Source organism: Tiliqua scincoides, chromosome 5 (genome assembly GCF_035046505.1).
Source record: "Tiliqua scincoides isolate rTilSci1 chromosome 5, rTilSci1.hap2, whole genome shotgun sequence".
NCBI lineage: Eukaryota > Metazoa > Chordata > Lepidosauria > Squamata > Scincidae > Tiliqua > Tiliqua scincoides.
The window spans coordinates 143,078,261-143,090,268 of NC_089825.1; positions in this window are offsets into that span (position 1 = coordinate 143,078,261).

The window sequence follows — 12,008 nt, forward strand, 5'->3', positions numbered from 1 at the left end:
TTGAGATATGTCCACTGTTTTATAGAAACTCATGTGACTTCCTTCTCTATTCCCAACTGTTCCTCTTGGACATAATCCTGAGATTCTTTTCAACTTTCACCAATCTGACATTTCAGGGTCAATCTAATTTCTCATTCCTATTTCTCCTCCAAAGTGCAATCATCTACTTTAGTTATCCTAAGCTGTTTGTAACTGCTTAAAAAATAATAAATTGTTACGAAGATGGTGAATTGCATCTTTAAATTGATTGAGTGATTGACAGCCTTCATGTTCTCCAGCTCCAAGGAGAAATACATTGTTGCTGTGGAAGTCTCCATCTTGGTCTCTTGTGCTGGATTGTTGGGTTTCATCTTTCTCCCCAAATTCTACATTATTGTGGTGAAATCTGAGCTGAACACCAGGAAGCAGATTGTAAGGAAAAATAAATTGGGTACCTGACTGGCCTTCTATTTTCTCTTCATACTTCTCCTCCCATTCAAGTTTGTGCCTTGCAATTTTGTGCAATATAAACTTGTATTGTATTTGTATTGCATTTAGCAGGTTGAAACTAGTGAGAATAGATAATAAATGAGGGTGAATTGACTCATTTTCCTCCCAGATGCAGCAAAATATGTTCTGTTGATCCCTTTGGGGGATGAGACTTAGATATGCTTCTGTCAAGCACCTGACACTGACATCTGACCTGACAATACAGAAAGAGATTTCTGTCCAGTAATGCAGGACGCTGAGGTGGTGCAACATTTGTGCCATCAGAATTTCACTTATGGCAGTGGATAGCTAAATGGCATCCATTGAGGACCAGGGATGAGCAATCACGGGCCCTCAGGTCACAAATGAGCTCACTCCTCAAAAGTTCTCACAGGATTCTAGGGGAAGAACAGGTCTAGAATTTGGTTCATAGGAGACTTGATGCATTTCCTGTGACATTGAGATCCATGTGACATTGGTTCATTCCTTCCCAGTCTGAACTGTGATGTTTTAGTTGACCAACAGCCTCACAATCTCAATGAGTCATGGATGGCTGCTTTTCACCTGCTTTCTACACCAGTATAACATGTCTGTCAACACCCCCTGCCAAGTAATCTCCAATACTCAGGTTATTCTGAATCCGCTGAACTCCACACACACACAACCATTGGCTACGAATCAGACAAAAATGATTTCTTTACCCCTGCAGATAGTCAAAAAACTTCTGGTCTGCAATGACCTGTCCTATAATCATAATAATCCCTGCCTTCAGCTCCTGAAAGCACCAGGGGCAGACAGCAGCCACTTAAGGATCTTGTAACTAAAACCTTGAATTCTCCTTGGGAGCTGGTGATCTGCTTCAATCCCTTTATAAAGCCTCTCTTCAAAACAATGTGCATCATGTAGATTTAGGAGGCTATGGCTGCAATCCTGAACACACTTTCCTGAGAGTATGCCCCATTGAACAAAACAGAACTTACTTCTGAGTAGACCTGGTTAGGATTGTGCCCTAACTGAAGATAACCTTCCTCAGTGGATGTTTGGGAATTAGACATGGTGTAAAGGTCCTGTTTCCCTCACCCCTTTGGCTGTCAAGGTGGATTCCATAGTTTTGTTTCTTTGTTTGCAAAGTCCGATGGTTTTGTGGCCCCAGCACTTCTAGTGTCCATGTCACCTTGAAAGTCTCTGAGCGCAATTGAGACTGAGACCAAGATATGCTCCTGTTCAGGCTGTTCTCGTTGCTCCTGCTGCTGCTTTTGCTTCTGCCTCATGTTGTCAGCAAGAAAGCTAAATCGAGTTGGTGTCTGCTGCCCGACATTCAACACAGCCTCCGAGATTCTTCTTTCGATGATCTTGTCATTGGCGAATTTTCCCCCTCTGTGTTGCTGAACTGAATGAGGTTTCTTTCAGCAAAACTCCGGATGTGTCTTCACTGGAGGCTTAGTAAGTAGCTCTCCACTGCTTGAAAGATGTACCAAGGGCCACATTGGCATTCTGGTTCTCCTGCTTCCCATGTATGGTTGTGTGGTCATAGCGCTGTGAGCATCCATGTCACCAGGAATGCCTTTGAGTGCAGTTTGGATGGTGGCCTCCTCTTCTCAGCCCCATCCATGCAGCTGTGTGTGTTCATTTTAATTCTCATAGTTGCCCTGATAAGTATCCTGGAGTCCCTGTGATTTCTCTGAGGTGATGGGGAGAGCTTTGCAGCTAATCATAGATTTGAGTCTGGGCTACTGGTATCCAATCACAACTCTGAAGTATCTGCTTCATGCTGGATTCCCACAGTTTTTCTCTTTCTTTGAGTGAGAAGCAGAAACATCCCCAATTATTGAGTTGAACTGATAATCTGCTCTTTGTTAAAACCAAGGCACAGTTTCCAGTGTGGTAGTGAACCTGTGTCTGGTCGGTTCCAGTGCAGACTGGAGGTTGGGACTGCATGATAGATTCCTGAGATGTTCAAGAGAGTCACACCACATATTGAAATCCGTATGGACGTCCTATTAGACCTGATCATCACTGAGGTTAAATACTCTTCTCCTGACAGGGATGTTTCCAGATCATTTTCTTTCCCCATTGATTTCTGTAGTAAAGAAAAGGTGTAGAAGGGGGGGGATTTTAAAAATATTTTACATAATGAAAAAGTATGTGAGATAATAATAGAAAGACAACTAGAATTTCAAGGAGGACACCAGTCTAGAACCCTTGTCCTTCATATACTAGCTTTCTGACTGCGTGGATTTTATTTTTGTACAGAGGAGCATATGAAGCGGCACAGCCAGGCACAGAATTATTTCTGTACTGAGAGCTGCATCTGGTCTAAGAGGCAGGAAGGCAGTGAGGATCTGTCAGGCTGCTGTCAGAACAAAAACCACCCCCAGCACCAATGCCCCACCCCATAGGTTGGTATCTTGCGTGTCTGTGTGTTCATTGATTTAATCACCTGTTCCTTAATTGTAAAATTTACTGATTCGTTTGGGCAGATTACAGCAGTGACTAACAAATGTATCTGATCAACTGCATCCCTCAAAAGAGTCAAAACCAGATTTAGGAAATGGAGAGGATGTGGGGAAACAGCAGCAGACAAAAGTAACACAGTAACCATCTGTAATGTCCATGGCGGGAGGAGGCCCCTGCCCTGGGGTTGGTACCGAGCGCGAGGGGCTTACCTGGTCGAGGCGTGGTGGTCGGCGGTGAATTAAGGAACAGGAAGCGGGTAGGGCAGCTTTACACAGATGGTTTAATTGAGTCAACCTCTTTGCATTCATGGGGGCTCGTTACTTCACGGCCCCCCTCAGTCTAGGCTGACTGGTGTCATCATCGTCGGAGCGGCTCAGGACCCGGTCCTTCCGGTTCTTTGGAGATTGTAGCCCCGGCCTCCTGGCCCGAGTCCCTCGGCCCTGCGCCCTGGCTCTGGAGGACTCTGCCCCGGCTCTCTGGAGTCAGGCTGGCTGGCCTTGGGAGGACCCACGGTACCTTGTTGTTGGCTCCCTTCTCAGTTAGTCCCCCCTGGGTTGTAGTAGGCATCGAGCGTCCGTCTTGACAACCACCTCTCTCCAGGGTACATCCTCTGGGTCTGGGCAGGCCCTGGGTCAGGGAGGTCTCTGCCCCAGCCTCCTCTCTGTAGAGCTGACTGCAGCCCCCTTCCTATGGAGGCCTTTCTCCTTTTCCTTTGGCCTGGGTCACCTTCTCCCACTGGCTTCCCTCTGGCCTTCCACCACTCTGGAGAGGAGCGACCCCCCTCCTCCCTCTCCAGCTCCCTTATGAGGCTTACCTCAGGTCTGTCTAACCCCACCCTTCCTGCCCACATGTCTTCCTGCTCCCAGCTGTTCCCTGTCCCTACCCCCATGTAGGTGTCCTGCACGGGTCCCCAGTCCTGCTGACATTCGGGGCTTACTCCTGAGGAGGCCTTGACTCCCGAGGACACCCCTGTGCCCAGGGAACTCCTGGTCACCTGGGCTGGATCCAGGTGACACCATCTTTTAACAATGACAGCGTATTTATGAAGGTTTTGCCCTAGTGCTGCATATACACAGTAACAGCTTCTAAGAGTCAGAAAGGCCATGGTGGGTACATTAATCCAGCAATGTGCGTTGGAACCTAACACTGCATGTAAATCTCATTGCAGCATCATTCCCAAGTACTACCACCATGTCCTGGCCTTGGCATCTGCTGTGAATGAGATCAACAAGGATGCCAGCCTCTTACCCAATAGCACGTTGGGATGCAAGATCTATGAAAATGCTTACAATGCCTTAGGAACCAGCTTTGGAACAATGTCCCTCCTTCTTACAGGACAGGGAGACTCCCTGAACTACCACTGTGGTGGGAACAGGAAGCTGGTGGCCATCATTGGAGGGCTCACCCCCCAAAACACCAAGCAGATGCCCCATATCCTACTTATCTATAAGATGCCACAGGTATGTGCAATTGTCTATATGGAGAGGTGCAACTCCAAAGAAATGAGATATTCCTCATCTCTTGGATCAAAGCTAACTGCACTATCTATTCCAACACACACCTTCAAATGTTGATGCCTTCTTTCTAAAAGCACTTTAAGAAAGGGGGATCAGAATGGGATAATGGCAGAGGTGAGGAATTAACCTGTTCTCTGCTCACATCATATACAAATTAGCTGAATGTTAAACTCTTTATTTGGAAAAGTATGGGTGGAGCGGGCTTTGGGTTGAAGAAGCTCTAAGAAACCAGGGATCCCAAAATTCAGACTTTTGCACCAACTGTAGAGTGCCTTTTGCCCTAAGTTCCCAGGCAGGAGTTCCCAGGCAGGAGGATTTATTGCCCTGATTTTACAACACTGCAAGGCCATCCTTATGAGTACCAGAGCTATTACTGCAACACTCTGCTGAGTTGCTTTGGCGAACCAAAGGTGCCTGTGATCTCTTGGTTCTTGATAGTTGGGGTGAAAAGAGACATCTTCTGGGCCTTGGCAGAAGAAAGAGAGAAGAAACCAAAGCTAGTGGAGAAGAAAAGGAAGATGAAAAAAGACCTGCCCTTTTGGGATTCTGCATTAGGGGGAAGGTTTTTTGCTGGCATCTCCATGTGACTGAAACACATCAATATTCAATAAATGTTTTGCCTTTATCACATATTTGAGGCGTTCTCTCTTTCTGAACTTGAACAGTACAGAGAAATATGTGATTATTCCATATTATCATCCCACCCACCCTCAACCCAATCTAACCTGCTATGCCTTTAAGATGGAGCACTGGACAGTGCAATCCTATGCATGCGTTCTCAGAAGTAAACCCCATTTGGTTCAGAGGGACTGGCTCCCACCTAAGTGCATATTGGATTGCCAGGCCCTACTAGCCTGTCACTGACTAAGTGCAATGTGACCAGCCACTTTGAATGTATCTTTATCTCCATTCCTATGGATTAACTTAATTCCGGTGGCACGTGAATTAACGTGCCACTGGCGTTTGCCCTGGTCCCACACGAGGCACAGGAGGGGCCAGCCCTGCAACCTATGGGCGGGGGCTAATTGAATTGAGGCCACGTGCAGGCTGCTTGGAAAGCCCGCACAGTCAGGACGAGGCAGTGATCAGAGAAGGACCTCCTTCGTGCTGCTCCCCGACACAGGTTACGTTGCTGTGGCCCTGAGCCCAGCGAACTCAGCAGTGGGCACACGCCTGCCCACCTGCCCTCTTCTGAGGCTTACCTGGGGCAGTGAGCGTCTGCTGGCAGTGGTACCCGAGTTGGGGCTGTTTGACTGGGCTGCTGGGGGCTTTCCTTACAGGGGCAGCTGTCTGGCTGCGCCCCTCCTTGGCTGCGTGAGCGCAGCTGGTGCTCCCATGCCTGGTGCAAGGGAGGACACGGGCTCCCCACTCGCAGGCTGAGAGGCAGCTGGGCGTGGTTGCCGGCTGGGCTCAGCGGGAGCCGCAGAGCACGCGACCTCCCCCCCAACTCCCATGGGCGGTTTGGGCAGCCAGCGCTGGGGCACGTAGTGGCTCTGCTTGGGCAGTTTCATGCCTGAGCCTGCGCTTCGAGTAATTTAATTGAAAGTATTGTAGGGGTGATAGGTTAGTTAGCAGTGCCCCCCCCCAGTTGTTCAATTGTAAGTATGCCTAAGAGAACCAAGAAATTCGGGGGAAGGCCCCTAAGCGTCCCCCCCAATCCTGCACCAGCTTCTTCCTCGGATGAGGAGGATGATACAGCTGTGCTGCGGACCCTGGTTGCACAGGGGAGGCGCTTGAGAAGGAGAAGGCAATGCGTGAGACTGGTCTGGGAGATGGTGGCAGCACATCAGGTAATCCGGAGATTCGTTTCAACATTCATCAATCTGACATTTCAGGGTCAGTCTAATTTCTCGTTCCTCCCTTCTCCTCCAAAGTGCAATCATCTACTTTAGTTATCCAAGCAGGAACCAGGATCGCTGTATCCCCAAATCATAACATTTTTGTCCTATGAAGAGCCCTTGGGAATGGTTCTGGCTTCTTCTGCTCTGCTGTTCTCCACCATCACACTTGTGCTCGTGTGGAGCTTCATTCAGCACAGGAACACCCCCATTGTCAAAGCCAACAACTGGAACATCACCTGTGCTCTGCTGTTCTCCTGGCTGTGTTGCTTCCTCTGCACATTTCTGTTCTTTGGGCAGCCCAGAAAGGCATCCTGCATTCTCCAGCAGGCCTTTTTTTGCCATCAACTTCTCTGGGGCTGTTTCTTCAGTGTTGGCCTCACTGTGGTCCTGGCCTTCATGGCCACCAGACCAGCCAACAGGATGAGAAAATGGTTAGGCAAGAGATTGGCCGTGTCCATCATCGTGGTGTGTTGCTGATCCAAATCAGCCTCTCTGTAGTGTGGTTAGCAGTGTCTCCCCACTTCCCTGAGCTTGATGCACACTCCCTGATAGGTCACATCATAGTGCAATGCAACGCAGTTTCACCCATCATGTTCTACACTGTGCTTGGCTACATGGACTTTCTGGCCATCATCAGCTTTGCTGTAGTATTTACATACACAGGCACTAAGGTTTAAGATGTCTTAGCATATTTGGCATCAAGGACAGTCAGGCACGCCTGCGCAGTTGAGCATGCTCAACCTACCTTGAAAATATGTTGGGTCATTGAACTCTGTGCCTGTGAGCAGCAGAATGCTATGAAGGAGAATCATATCTAGGAATGTGTTTGTGGTTAAGCTAGAACTAGCTAGTAGGCAGCCAGAATGAATCTTAGCATCTTTGTGGAAATTTCCCTACTATGTAACCTTATATCATGTGTTTTGAGACTTAATAAAAAGCTGGGTCAGAAGCTGGGAGACTTCACTTCACTTCTCCCTTGATTTCATTCCTGCTCCTGCTTCCAGCACTTTCAACCTTTCTGAAACCTGTGTCTGTTGTCTAATTCTTGCCATGGCTTCTCTGCCACACCAACGCAGCATCTCAAGCTGCTTCCCAAGTAGCACCAAAATGTGACTTTCTTTGCCAGAAAACTGCCAGACTTTCAATGAGGCCAAACTGATCACTTTCAGCATGTTGGTGTTTTGCAGTGTTTGGGTGTCCTTTGTGCCAACCTATCTGAGCACCAAGGGAAAATACATGCTGGCCTTGGAGGTCTTCTTCATCTTGGTCTCTAGTGCTGGATAGTTGGGTTTCATCTTTCTCCCCAAATTCTTGTGGTGAGGCTCCAGTTGAGCACCAAGGAGAATTTAGTAAGAGAAAAGAATGTTGTTACCTGACAGACGAGCTTGAGTACCTTTGTCCATAGCATTGTGCAAAAAACACTTGAGATATGTCCATTTTAAAAAATACAAATTCATGTGACTTCCTTCAATATTTCCAGCTGTTCCTCCTTGGATGTAATTCTGAGATTCATTTCAAATTTCACCACTTTGACATTTTAGGGTCAATCTAACGTCTCATTCCTCCCTTCTCCTCCAAAGTGCAGTCATCTGCTTTTGTTATCCTAGGCCAATTGCAAATTCTAACTGCTCCAAAAATAATAAATGATGATGATGATGGTGAACTGGATCTTTAGGTAAATTTATTTCTTTATTGTGATTTCCTGCTTGTCCTGATGAACATGCAACACTCAGAGATCATTATGCCTTGAAGCAACAGGCTGAAAGCCAAGATGGGAGAAATAGTCAAAGTGATACAGTGCTGGTCCTGACATATCATGAGAGCTTTATTGTAGCATCGTGGTAAACTGAATGAGCTAAGAATCTGGATTTGCCTGGGGAGATACTCCATTTACGTAAGACATTCCCTCTCTGCCTTAGCTGCAAGTGGGCATACTAATTATTGAAACAACAGCACAATCCCATGTGTGAATATGCAAAAGTACCATTAAGCTCAATATGATGTGCTCCCAGGGAAGTGTTTATAGGCTATCAATATGTTCCATTGAATTCAATGGGACTTATTTCTGAGTAGTCATGCACAGGGTTATGTGAGAGCAGCAGTTCACAAACAATTTGGTTTCTGGAACCCTTTACACTCCTAAAAGGAGTCTCTGCATGTGTAGTGTCTCGGGTAGCCCCTGAGCACCTGTGCATTTACAGAGTGCTGCAGCACCAAATGCCTTGCAGACATTTGAAAAGGTTTCTCAATGCAGTCGTCTTCCTGGTAATTATCTAAATCACTGCCTTCCGTTAGAGAAGTCCCAGGATAATCTGAAGCCACCTTCAAAATTCATAACAAAAACAGCTGACTCCACTCGGGAGCTGAGGATAAAATGTTAATTTAAGCTTTTGAAAAGTCATCTACACGAGGCAGATGTCGGGTATTCACTGCATACAGCCAGGTGTCTGTTGCTTGAGTATGAAGACTTCATGTGAGAAACTTGGCAGTGGGGATTCGCTCAGCCCCTCTACAGTCATTTCTCCTCATGACTGAGGATTGTGTTCATAGTGCCTCATGTATGGAAGTCATTGGAAATTGGTTGAATGCTGTGGGGCTGAAATTCAGACATGCTGCTGTTCAGATGGTGCTGCTGCTACTGCTGCAGCTGCCTTATGGTGTCATCAACCACTGCCACTCCAGGGGGGGTTGGCAGAAGAGCACACATCATCCTCCAGACGTTACTGTCGGAGTCTTTGCCTCTCTTGCAATTGTTGACCAGAAAGATCTCTTCTTTAAAGAAACTCCAGATGCGTCTTCTGTGAATGGAAAGTAAGTTGGGTTGTGGTTTGGATTAAAATTCAGTGTTGGAAATAAAGAAAAATTACTCGGGATTACATAGTTTGGGACTGGTGGCAATAGTGGGGCAGTAGTGGTGGCGTGGAGTGAGTTCAAGTTCACATATGCAAAAAGACCTCAGCAACTAGAGAACTGGAAGGTCAAGATGAATACTAAATAAATATTGTTATTGTTATTATTTTTATTGTTATTATTAACACTAGGCTAAACTCTTTCCATGTGCCCTGCTCATTATCCTTGTGCAGAGAAATTTTTTGGTAGGAAGGAACATAACATTTGGTTATGTGAGCTGCAGCCGATGCTCTAAAGCGGTTTTGCTAGTGGGTGTGCTTTTAAAGACACATAGAACATGACCACACATGGAGGAAAGCTAATATGCCTGCAGGTTCCAGTGTGGTGGTCAATGGCACAACTTAATGGAATGACACACAAGAACTATGGGACACAAGGCTGACTGTGTAACAATACATCACTTTTATTGTGGGGATAATAATGCAGTAGCAGAAATGTGCAGTCAAAATAAAAAGCAATACAGTGTATCGGATATTTTCAATCTTTTTCAGCTCATGGCACAGTGTCAGGGGTGTAAAATGGTAAAGACTCACCATGGGTTCTTGGACAAGACACACCCAGCTGCCAGTCAGAGTGCCCATATCACCCAGTGGCCTAATAAATGACCCTCCCCAAATGGCCACAGCACACATGCAGACCGTGCATGGCACACCAATGTGCCACTCACACGGGTTGGAAATTGCTGCAGTGTATTCACTACTCACTCGTACAACTCGGCATAATCTTAAGCAGTTGCTAGGGCTGCAATCCCATAAACTCTGACCACATGTTCATATCATATGTTGAATGCTTGGGGCTGATCTCAGGCCTCCCCTTAAATGATTCCAACCTAGACAAGAGTCCTGGACTCAGACATGTCAAAGACAACATGATGGAGGTGCTAACTGTGTCATCAACTTGGCTGCAAATGTGACAAGAAGCTAGAGAGGCTGAGTGAGTCGCTGGCCAGGCTTGTCAAAGGTGATCTATCTGTATCTGCTACAGGAGTTTGAAGAGTTGCAGGAATCATGGGGCTAATTTGCCAAGACTACTGACCCAGTGTTATCCGCTGATTGCACTTGCAATCCTTCAGCCAAGGCTTGGGCTGCAGAGGTGTACAGGCCCCCAGCACAAATGGCTGGAGGCCCTGAACGCGGAAGGAGTGCAGATCCCCTTCCAGAGCTGGTGGGTCAGCAGAGGAGGTGCTCTGAGGAAGGATCAGGCTGGGAGGCATGTCGAGGGTGAGCCTCAGTGACAGTGGTGGTGCCAGGATGCTAAGCCCCCAGATTGGGTCGAATGCAGTCACTTGGATCTACTCAGATCTATGTCAGAAACAAAGCTGGTTTCTTAAAAGCCGGATGAGTTTAAAATGTAGAAGGAAATAGATCAAAAGAGGCAAAATGGATACTTGATTAGAGAGGCTTTGTCCAATCCCACCCCCCGCCCACTGAAAAATGGAGATGCACATTGCATGCTCTGGGGGGGGGGAGCTGGAAGTTTCTGGTGGTGCACACACACGGTTGCTAGGCATTCACGCTGGTGGCTCCATTGCATGCACTGTCACTGCTTGTGTAGTGGGGAGGGATTCCAGTGATGGAACACTTGCTCCATCAACAGAAGGAGCCCATAGGATTAGGCCTTAGGGCTGCATGGCTATTCACATTTACCTGGAAGTAAACCACATTGAGCACAATGAGGAGATATGCATACAGTGGCAAAGTAAAGACCGTTAGCGCTGTATGCGCTACCGGCCATTGCCCTGCCCCACCTCGTGCGGGCAGACTGAGGGGGCTGGCTCCCATTGGACCGCGCAGTTTGGCACGGTGGGGGCTGAGCTTATGTGGGCAATTCCCGCCTGCAGGAGTTCAGTCCTGGGAGCAGCAGCGATGCAGGGCAGGCGCGCGCAAGAGGCTCTCCTCTTCCCTCCGTGTCCTCAGCACCCAGCGAGGCTGCGAAGGCAGTGATATCGGGCGGGAGGGAGGCTGGCTGGAGGAGCACTCCCAAGGAACCACGGCAGTAGTGTCTGGGAGAAGCAGGGGATTTTCTTTTCCCCGTGTTTGAAGGCAAAGTGGCAGGCGGGCGAGCAAGGACCCCCCCGCCTCCCCCTCTCTTTGGGCAGCCACCCGAGCAGTGCCTTTGTAGTGCACCCGAGGCTGCAGGACCCCTTGCAAGGGGCGAGGGGTGTGCTGGGTGCCCAGGTGCTTCAGTAAGGGGTTGCTGGAGCAGGCAAGGTCACACCCCACTCTGCCACCTCACAGGCAGTCTTTTTTGGGGGGGAGGGCTGCTTAGGGCTGGTTGCCCCCCCTTTTTTCCATGAAGGTTGGTAGCCACTGCTCTTCCATAAGAGGAATGGGCTGGTGGTTGAGGGTGCTTGGGTTTGGGAATACAATAAAGCTAAGAAGGTCGGCTATGGTTGAGTTTTGGAGGGGAGACCTAGAATTGGATAACATAGTGTTTTTCCCCCTTTGCTTTCCATAACATTCAAGTGCAGAACTCCCCCCCCCCCATTTATTTAAAGGCTGGTATAGTGGCACTGCTTGCTTAAGTTGCTACCATGCATAAGAAAGCCCAGAAAAAAGGTGGGAAGGTGCCTAAGCGTCCCCCACCCAAGCTGATGGAGCCTGCCTCATCTTCCGATGAGTTGGAGGAAGTTAATGAGCTGAGAGCTTTGGTGGCATGTTTTGGGGCATGCCCAAAGGAGAAAGCTCTCCGTAGAGCTGGCTAGGGGGACGGTGGTGCTTCTTCAGGGTCCCAGGCGCCTGGGCGTACATTTAGTAGGCCAGGGCGTGGGTCTAACCTAAAGTCAATTTTATCCTGTGGAAAAAGGGCCAAGGCC